General features: G+C 35.3%; 1 protein-coding gene across 2 annotated transcripts in view; it reads left to right on the forward strand.

Annotated features, from left to right (window-relative positions):
• The first annotated feature begins 545 nt into the window (after positions 1 to 545).
• Positions 546 to 11,294, forward strand: part of fam49bb (family with sequence similarity 49 member Bb) — a 58,586-nt gene continuing 47,837 nt past the window's right edge. Inside the window, exons 1-2 of one of the 2 annotated variants that reach the window (XM_048174125.1) lie at positions 546 to 817; positions 2,109 to 2,185. The gene's annotated coding sequence lies outside the window, so the exon portion shown is untranslated. The remainder of the gene's footprint in view (positions 818 to 2,108; positions 2,186 to 11,294) is intronic. The other variant, XM_048174124.1, reaches the window with a different exon arrangement.

Here is an 11,294-nt window from a genome sequence, read left to right on the forward strand (position 1 = left end):
CCTATTATCTTGCTCTCAATTCAGGTTCGTATTGAACTTCATGATCAAAAAAAAAAAAAAAGTCTAGAAAACAATCGTTTTGACACACTAGGCGACTGGCGAGTTGCTGCTGTTTTACTCTGATTGATTGACTGTAAGGTTTTTGAAGTTTTTATTTTATTAAAATGTTTAAAAAGACACACAGGCTGAGAATGTAATGGATGGTATGGGGAAAAAAGTATATTTTAAATAAGCAACCTTTTACCACACATTCCTGCATAAAAATTTAAATGTCCATGTTTTCTATTACTTGAAACCTAGCCCGGTTAGTAGAATTTGAGGCGGAAAATGATATCAAAGTTTCAAGTATGGTTTGTCACGTGAATATGACATTATATGTGACAAAAAAACTGGCAGCATTTGCACAAGTTTACATAACTGGAATGAGTTCATCCATCAGGTGTGTCGCTTATGTGACACAAGTTGACCGGCAGGGGGCGCGTTGAATACAACTAGGCTAAATTAACTTTAGTTATATTAAAACAAATCATCGCGTCTATTGGACACGGGACTATATAGTAATCAAAGTCGTGCACTTGGTTTTCATATCATATGATAATGTATGGTGCTTGATTTAGGCGTTTGGTTACAATACATGCAAGAAGCACAATGACGTTTTATTAACCCGGAAATAACAGTCGGTAAGACAGCTGAGAGAGCGAGAGCGAGAGAGGCTCAGATATAGAGAAGGAGAGAGAGAGATCTAAAGCCTTCTCTTCTGGAGCTTATAGCGTGCTACCTGGACTCCATACGTTTTTTCATCGCTTTACATTCAAAGGTGCGTTTTCGTTCCTCTCTTATGTCTTTATGCTGCATGTAAGGCGCATTATTGTGTATATTCATAACTCTGAATGCATTGGTGCTGTAGTACAGCATGTGACTGAGCGGTGTGCTTTCAGCACGATGGCACCCGTGGCCATCCGTTGTTTGAAAGCGTATAAGCAGGAACAAATGAAATATAAGTGCATGACAGTGTTTAAATGCATTTATGGGTGGAAAAAAGTAGAGCAGCTTTGTGTCATACAGTGCAATGCAGTGTAACCTCTGCTATGCATTGTGCAACATAGGTAGGACCAACACTTTTCTTAAGCAGAAATGGATATTGCTGTTCTGTCCTTGAAATATCAGTATATTTTAAAATTGTGATTTACAGGTTAGGAAAAGTCATGGGATTTTATTTGTGTCTTAAAAACACATGGAAATGTCTATAGTAATTACACATTTTCTAGTCATGCTCAGGTCTACAATTTTTCATAGGCTGGAAATGTCTATAAAATTATTTATAAAATCCATGAACAATCATGGAAATTCATTAGTCAAAGCTATGGGAACTTTGTGCATCCAGCTGATGCCTTTGCATAGATTCCAAGTGGGTACTGTATATTGTAATCTAGTGTTCAAGTGTAGTGCACTAAATTTCCACTGTAACTAGGTGTCATTTATCCATGTGCTGTTTAATGAAAGTACTTGCAAAACATTTTCTGTTTCAAAACTGATTAAGATGTGTGTTTGATTACAGGGTGTATTAAAATTGTTTGTTTGATGTATGCATTTATTAGTATGCAAATCACAACAGCATTTGCAATAGCAATGTCAGGTTCTGCAGTAATGTCATGCAATTTATACAATTTCCTTATTTTCCTTCAAAAAGTCATATTAATGTGACATATTATCTAGTATTGGGGTGGCATAGAGCGCTGGATTGTGCGATTGTATATCCCTAGCTCATCTCTGCCCATCTGAGATAAATCATGAATCCTGATGAATATATAGCCTTGTCCCTTTATAAACCTCCTCATTTATTACGATCATATACCACTGGATATATATCTGTCGTCATAGTTATTCATACTGAGTTCGATTGGACACTGTTTGATTAACATCTTATCACCTCTCTTTCCCTTTCCTTTTATGGTATGTACTGTAGGTGAGGCTTGAAGTCAAGCATACAGGAAGACTCTAATGTGGTTGTTTCAGACACTTTGTTGTGTGCCGGTGCCGTAGCCTGTATTTTAAGTCATGGCCAGAGTGAGATGCGTTCTTAATGTGTAACTTGTTTGTTTGTGTAGGAGGATGTTGCCTGCTGGGATTGCATTTTAGATCACTGTAGTGCATCAGGGAGTAAATTGGATGGATCATCATTTATGTAAGTTTGATGAAAATATAATGGGCTTGGTGATGATATAATCTTACATAATATAGACATAAAAAAAAAATTCAGCAAAGATGCATTAAAATGATCAGAAGTAAGACATTTGTGTTACATTTTTTCTATTTCAAATAAATGCTTTTCTTTTGAAATTTGTTCATCAAAGAATCACAATCACGGTTTCCAAAAACATATTTATCAGCACAACTGTTTACATTGATGGTGATAAGAAATGTTTCTTGAGCAGCAAATCAGCATATTAGAATGCTTTCTGAAGGAGCATGTGACACTGAAGACTGGAGTAATGATGCTGAAAATTCAGCTTTGTGATCACAGGAATAAATAAAAAATAAGTGTTTTAAAATATTATTCTATTTTTCAAATAGAAAAGCCTTGATCAAGTAACTTGATCAAGACTTTTTTCCAAAACCTGGACCGTTGCTTTGCCTGCATGTCAGACCATGAGGGGTAAACATTGTGGGTCTGCCTGTTTAACGGACAGATGTCGAAAATAAAGGCACTTGTAATCCACTTCTGTATCTGATGTGGAAGTGGTAGGTGTGTGCATTAGTGTTTGTTTGTTTGAGAGAGCACTGCCTTAGTAAGCATTTAGATTAATGGTATACAATTGTATTTAACAGTCCACAATTGAAGAAGCATTGGATGAATTGTGATCTTAACTGTATTAAAGGGACTATAAGTGAGAATTTTCATGTATTTATTGCTTTTTTTGTTGCCCATGTGTGAACAGCTTATATAGTGAAACTTAAAAAAACAGACATACCCCAACTTCCTAGGTTGTTATTAAAGCCTGTAGACTGATTTTATGTATTACTCTGGATATTTTTGCTGGGAAAATCAAAAGGATGTGATGTTTACGTGCGCTCTCGAGAGCCTCTCCTCCGTTCAATGACGCGTGAAATGAATGCTTATACAATGTTCAGGATAATGCCGAAAGGGCCATTCTGTACTGTAATGTCAGTGTGTCAAAAGGGATTAATTCAAACTATAGTCTCACATAGTCAGATCTAAATAGTCTATAGTCTCAAAAATACTTTATAATCAAACTTTAATGCAATTTTAATGACCTCATCTGTTGACATGATGTTTGTGAATTGCAGAGCTGGTATAAACATACAGTATCCACATTGCTACGATCATGTTGTGTGCTTATTTTGTTATTGTGACGAAAGCGTGCAGCACGTATTTGCACATTCATCGAAAAGTCTCTCTCAGCATTGTGGATGGCGTCTGTGTTTTTGTTAACAGTATATCACTGCAAAGGTACTTCTAAGTGAAGAACGAAAAAGAAATTTGCCGTGAGTAGATCGGGGCATTAAATCACGTTCAGTCTCTTGTATGTTAAGTGTGCACAAGTGCAAGCACAAGCAGTAAATTGCTGGCTGCAGTTTACATAACGGCCACCGGTGTCACTATTAACAAGGGTTTATGAATTTTACGTGTAGCCCCTTTAAAGGATTAGTTAACTTTCATATAAAAATTACCCCAAGCTTTACTTACCCATCCTAGGTGTATATGACTTTCTTCTTGCTGATGAACACAATTTAAGATATATTAATAAATATCCTGACGCATCTGAGCTATCCGCATCTTACGCCACGTCCTACGCCTTCCCTATTCAACTTACGGAAAAAGCTTTACTGATGTGTTGCCAGTTCTGTTTTTGTTTTTTTTTTCTCTCCGTAAGTTCAATACGGAAGGCGGTCTGGCGGAGGCTAGATATTTTACTTCATAACTTATTAAATATGGATTTTTTTTTTTTTTTTTTTTTACACAAACGCATCGCTTTGCTTCAGAAGGCCTTTTTTTTACCTCCCCGAAGCCTTGTGGATTGTTTATGATGGATGGATGTGGATGGAGACACTTTCTTTAGCTCATACTCGTTGATCCCGCTCACTGCCATTTATAAAGCTCAGATCTCCGATTGTGTTCATCAGAAAGAAGAAAGTCATATACACCTAGGATTGCTTGAGGGTGAGTAAAGCTTGGGGTAATTTTCATTTGAAAGTGAACTAATCCTTTAAAGTGGTTGGGTTTTTAATCTATAAGAGTATAATGAGTATGATGAGTATAATAAAAAAAAAAATGCATATACATTAAAGTTTGGAGTCAGTAAGACTTCTTCTTACTTCTTTTCTTTTTTTAATACTTTTTTTTAATAATTAATACTTTCATTCAGCAAGGATGCATTATGGTAAATTGTTAAAGTGACAGTAGAAACTTATAAACTTTGTTCATAAAATAATCCTGAAACTAAATGTGTCAGTTTCCACAAAAAAAAAAAAAAAAATTAACATTCAATCAATAACATTTTAAAACATATTAAAATAGAAAATAGTTATTTTAAATTGTAATAATATTTCATAATATTACTGTTTTTATTGTGTTGTTTGGTCAAATAACTGCTGCCTTTGTGAGCAAAAGACTTATTTCAAAAATATATATAAAAAATAAATAAATAAATAAATAACTTTGACACCAAACATTTAAACATTAGTAGTGTAATTTCAGGTGTGTGCACTATATAGTTGTCCTCAAAGCTAACAGATACACCCCGACAGCCACTTTACTCCAATTTTACTTTTACGAGCCCCAGTGTGCATCCATTATTCTAATCAGCACATATTGCTAATCTTTTCATCCCAGCAAGAATGTTAGTTCTGGAAAAGTGTTTTGTGTATTCTGAGGTTACTGAAGGATTGGTGCTATAAAACTCTCACAAGAATGCAGCGTACAAATCGGTGATGGTCGATACACTTCATAATTGAAGCAGTGCACTCTTTCCTTGAGGTAACTTTCTACTGTAAAGCAGCATTTATTTACTTTAACATGAATTTAAGCAATTTTATAAGTAGTCAGAATTTTGTGTAGGGCGTTTAGTTAGTATCAAAACCATATCAAGAAGTGTGATGTCAATACTGTATGCCTTTTGTTTTAAGAATGCTAATCTGTAGAATTTGCCTATGAAAGACATAAGGAAGCTTATTGTTAGTGCGAATCTTTACTCCGAACTGGCTCGCGAAACTTCCTGTTTTACATCACTTTGGCCTTTACCACTGGAAATGTACCTCATACTTCTTATGTGTGTGCTTGTCTTGTGGAAATTGTAGTGTGTTGTTTTTTTTTGTTTTGTTTTTTTTTACTTTTTGTAGATGTTTTTTAAAAAATGTTGAAGGTTGAATGATATTTTGTAATGTCATTAACTGTTGTTAAGCCCCAAAAGCACATATACAGTAAATGCCCCTGTGGACTTGAGTTCATTTTTTTTTTAACCTCAGGTGATCTCTGTACTCTGTCTTGCAGCAGCTTGTAATGTCTTTCTTAATGTCATGTCTCCACATGTCAGAAAGTTGAGCTGAGTAGTGTGATTTTTCCCTTGATTGCCACATCAGGATTCTAACATTTCAATTGTTAGGTGTTAAATAGAAATGACAACATTTGACGCTTGAACATTTGAATGATACTTGAATCCCCCCCCCCACACACACACACACTCTTGTTTTAAGGAGTTGTTATTAACTTCGCATTCTCCATAGTAATAAAAATGTATTTTATTTCAGCTAGATGCCAAGGCAACATTTCTTATTTTCCTTTATTTTTAATTGATGTATGTACTAAAATAACTAACACTGAAATAAAAAATGTATAATAACTGTAAAAAACAAGTGAGAAAAACACAACAAAATTACTTAAACTTGAACTAAAATTAAAATAACAGTAAAATATAAAAATACAAACTAATTCAAAATATTAATAACTGTAATAGTATATCAATGATTGTAAATAACACTGCGTCCACATTCTCCTATAATAATCTTCGCTACTTCAACCACACACATTAGTCTTCATTCAAAGACATAGAAAAATTATTAACATAGATGGGTGCAAAAAACAAAAACACATATTGTCCAGAATTAAATGTGTGTAGTGCCTGTGTGTAGTCTAAAGAAAAGAAAATAATTTTTTGTTATTTCATTAAAATGTAGCAATTTCCTCCCCATCTGAAATGACTTCCCTCTGGTTGGTTAATAATAATAGGTTAATATTATCTCAATTAATATCTCAATGTCAATTATACCTCCAATTAATTTGGTTTAGTTTTACAATCTCTTCATGAACTTTTTGAAGCGTCAAGGTGTTAGTTGCATAGCTGTCTATAGAGGGACAGAAAGCTCTCAGATTTCATCAAAAAGATCTTTATTTGTGTGAAGATGAACAAAAGTCTTATAGGTTTGGAACGACATGAGGGTGAGTAATTAATGACAGAATTTTCATTTTTGGGTGAACTAACCCTTTAAGTGCCTGCTGTTGATGCCATTTCATGTCTTTTAAAGTAAAAAAAAAACAAAAAAACAGAAACACAATATGATGTCATATATTATAGATTTAGTTAAATGTTTCTGGTACAAGTCAGATCTGCAGAAAATTGCAAAATGAGAAATTAGAATTTAATTGCACATATTGCAATTCTGTAATTTCTTTTGTTCGGCATCAATGAGGCTGTTTTCAGATTTCACTTCGGCTGTGTCACTTTGACACTCTACATATATTGTGTGCCCACTGTGTCCCCTCCCACTCGTTTCCATGGTGAGGATGGCTGAACAGGGTAACCGGCACAGATGACTTGCCAACAGTTGGGAAGGAAACCCAACAATATCCATCTGTTGCCTTTAACATGCCAATCTTCAGTGAAGCAGAATACTAGACTTTCTACTCACAGTCAGAAAACATGAGTGACTTGTTTTAGCTGACTATAAGCAGCATTAGATGGCTTATTTCAGTGAGGTCATGCTGCACTGAGTGAGAACTTGGTTGATTTTGGTGATGTCTGAGGTATCTCAAGGCTAAAAGAGGATATGAGTCAATCTTGTTTTTGCCTCATTAGTCAGCTCATGACTCTTCATGCTTGAGGCTTTGGCTGATTTTAGATGGTCCACCCCAGGGCTCGACACTTCCTCTTTTCCCAAAAAGAAAAGGTTTACTAATCTGTGGCAAACCATTTTAACATTTATGTGTGAATTTACAGACTTACTAAAATGTTTCATCATATCATTTTAGCTAGTAATGTTTAAATAATATATTCAAAACTTTCAAGTAAATTAACTATTAAACCTAAAACCATAAAATGTAAGGGTCTGATGTTAAAAATGCAGTTTTAACTGTCTGGGTATGCTCTGCAAAGTCTTTTAAACTTTAAGCTTAAAGTTAAGGCCCTGGTATACTTCAAACGAAATTCTTTGTCGTTCTTCGTTTAGGGGTAAAATGAAGTTCGAAATGCGTGACCAGCGATATACTGTAAACGAATATCTGACGCCGCCCACACTGCTGAGATTGATGGTATGAATATGTAAATTTGTGCTGTGCACTTTCTTCTCAGTAACAAAATAAACACAACAAAAATGAGAAAACAGCAAGCATTTATTGTTAAGCATAAGAAAAGTATCTGATCATAACAACATGGGTATGTTAGCACAAGCTCTGCAAAGTAGCACTCCAGTCATGTCACGTCTTCATATAGCACTTTATTTATTAGATTGCATAAAATCAAGCAGCTTTACAATATCAAACATGAAAAACAGTGTCAGTGCCTCATTTTATCAGAAGCGCTTCATTTTGTACTATAAAGTGGCTATCCAGTGTGTTCATGTTTTCACCCGCGGAGATCTTACCTCAACGAACTCAACACACGAAATGAGTCAAAGAAAAACGCATCCCACGTGAGTGAAGGCGGAGCCTCAGTGCACACCTCCTATTACGTTATTGTCACTGACCAATGGTAGTACGAAGGTGTTTTGCAGCTGAAGCAAACTTTTCCTGAAAGTTCGCTTTGGCAAGCCGTTTCGAACTTCCAAAAAGAACACAAAACGAACTTCGTTTTGGCCTGATTTTGTTCGAAATGACGTCACATAAGTTCGTTCTCTGGCCTTTAAGCCAGCTCAGCTAACTGATGAATATAACCTACTCACTAGTAGGCTAACTATCTAGTATCTTAGAGGCAATTGCTAAAGGGCTTCAGAGGTTTCTCATCACATAAGGACTCATCTACTCAGTAGTCCAGTCTACTTTTAAAGCCTTGTTGTTTTTGTACTCACACTCTTTTAATATATTCTAACTCAAACTTTCCAACTTGTAGATTGAAAGAGTTGATGGAAGCTTACTGGTGGTGACTTTAAAGTCAAGTGACCACAGTGTAGTTCATTTAAATCCTGACATTTTACTTCTGGCCATTGTATTCAGGCTTCAAAATATATAAAAGTTGATTTGCAAAGATTATCTTGATAAAATGTGTATTATTTAAGAATCATAAACTTAAATAAACTCATAAACTCACAGAGCATATGTTCTGTAATAATTCAAAAGCTAATGTTGAGGGAACAAAGTTAATGCTAACTTCCAGATTGGCCTACAAAGTACATTGTTTATTTATTTATTTTAAACTAAAATGTACTTGAGGGTGAACGGGATACCATTTTAAAGAAGAAATGTTATTAGTTTTGCAGTGAAATCCATCAACCATTGATTCTGTGCTGGTCAGATTGCAAAGAATGTGCCTTACTAGATGTTTAAGTGCTTATTGATCTGTTATCAGGAGTTTTAATAACACACACGCACACCTTGTTGATTGGTTTTTCGTTCTGTAACATCAGGATACAGTCCACCCAAGAGAACATGGGTTTCAACCTGGGGTGCATTTCCCAAAGCGAACTATGGTCGTAAGTTCCGTCGTTACCAATAGAGTTTAATGGGACTTACGACCATAGTTCACCAACGATGCTTTCGGGAAACGCACCCCTGTTTGGTTCTTGATTGTATCATTTTCACTCAACTAAATATTAGTGTTACAGCACTGATGGTTCAATTGAACCAGTTGCTTTAGTAGTTTGGAAGATGATCTAAATAGCAAATCTTTTATCAGTTGCATTAATCCAGTCACACTAATCCAGATTGAGGTTCTAGAGGTAAATCTGCAATTCTCTGGTCCCCAAATGCTTTGTATAAGAAATGTAGATTATTATTTTTCAAAAGGTTCTCTTTTGTTGTGTTTGATATACTGAGGACAGTTGTGGATACTGTGCATGTGAGAATCTCTCTACTCACTATTGCTTTTGTCAGCTGTTAGTTTTGCTTATTTTGCTGTGTCAGCTTACTTCTAAGTCTAACCCATGCTGCTGTCTCACCGACCTCCTTGATTTCACCTTCAGTGACAGCAACCGTGTCCCCGTCCGTCACACTGTTTTAGTGTGGGTCAAAGCAAACAGACAGCACAAGGGGTGTGGGGGGTAAAGACAGTAATTGTGAGGGCAGTAAAGAATGTTGTTAGATGACTCAACCACCTACTGCTCGCAGTTTGCTCTGCATTTGTTGTCTTCTAGACAAGGTCTGTCTTGGGTAAATAAATGCCTATGCAGTTAGCGTAGGCTTAGGCCTGTGCAGTATGTACTTTCTTTTTTTTTTAAAGGGATAGTTCTCACAAAAATGCCAATTTTGTCATCATTTAATCACTCTCAATGTTCTTTCAAGCCTGTATGACTTCATATCTTCTGTGAGACACAAAAGGAAAAAATTTGTATAATGTGCTGGTGCTTTTTTCCAAGCAATTATACACTGAACAAGGACTGGAGCTTTCAAGCTTCAAAAAGGACACAAAGTACTTTAAAAGTACCATAGACCATGTGACTTGTGTGCTGTATTTCAAGTCTTCTGAGCTGTCTTTATGTAAAGAAAAAGACCAAATGTCATTATTCACTTGATATCTTTTCTTGGTTTAATTTGTGAACAAATTGTTCATTTGAATCAGATCTTTTCAATGAATCAGTTGAGCCAGTTCACAGAACCAGAGTGAATGACTACAGTATGTTTACATGCACCCTCATATTGCAATTATAATGGGATTTTGGCAATATTGCGAGCAAACTTTACCTTATGTAAACACAATACTCCAATTAAACTAATGCGATTTAAGCTCATATCATAGTAACCATAATCGCATAAAACTATGTGGCATACGCCGATTTTACTTACAATAAACAGGCATGTAAACAGTAGGCCTATTACCACTCTGACCAAAGTACGCTTGCTGGAACGTACACAGATGATAAGTGTTGTTCACACAACTTTAAAATGAGCTCCGTGACATTATTCTCAAGTTTTTCTTCCACTCTGAATCGCTGAACTCTATCAACACAAATCATTGTGCAGTCTCTGCTCCTTGTTTTTTCCAGAGACGGTGCGAAGAACCCGACGGCAGCGTATGCAACCGCAGTTACAGCATTGCTATGTTCATCATGGCGCCGAATAATATCCAATACATCCATAGAAATGTGTTTTGCATTTGACATAAGTCGAGTAAAACAGTGGCCAGTAACACACCTACTGTATGTGAGTTCATCATTTGTGCTATGCATAGGGGTATGTGAAGAATGGTGGTCACAATAACCACAATTCTTAGTGAATAATCAGAATAATGAAAACTGCATAAATGGGAGTGAAGAGTGAAAAAAAAACTATGATGTATTGACGATGAGAGAAAGATTATATTCTGATTTTTCATTTCCATTTCATATTATACATTTTTTTTGCAATAGTAATCATCTGTATTGTTGTTCTCCAAATTGCAGGCATAGAGAGAAAATCATTCTGCAAATGATTTCAGCTTCCTGGAAAGGTTTATATAATATATAATATAAACTATAGGCTAGGTCAGTTTTAGATGGATCACAGTACTTAATGACAGAAATTTCATTTTTTGGGTGAAAAATGTTGCACTCATAGCCTAGCCGTGTATAATTCTTACAAGCTGAGTTGTGGTGCTCAAACGTGCGGCACAAATTTGAATCTGGCTGCAAGATTTGTTGATACTTTCCCCCGTGTTACTCTCCATTAGAGCAGCACAATTAGGGAAAAATTCTGACAAAATGTAAATTCTTTAAAATGCTTTATTCTATTTAAATAATGTTTACTTTGAATAATTTAAAAATAAATAAAGTTTTTGAACTAATCGCTTGAATTAATGATTCAATGACATACATTTTTTTAAGTTACTTGTCGCCACCTACTGATGTAATGATGTAATTGATACAATCTT

The sequence above is a fragment of the Megalobrama amblycephala genome, linkage group LG22 (assembly GCF_018812025.1).
Source record: "Megalobrama amblycephala isolate DHTTF-2021 linkage group LG22, ASM1881202v1, whole genome shotgun sequence".
Lineage (NCBI taxonomy): Eukaryota > Metazoa > Chordata > Actinopteri > Cypriniformes > Xenocyprididae > Megalobrama > Megalobrama amblycephala.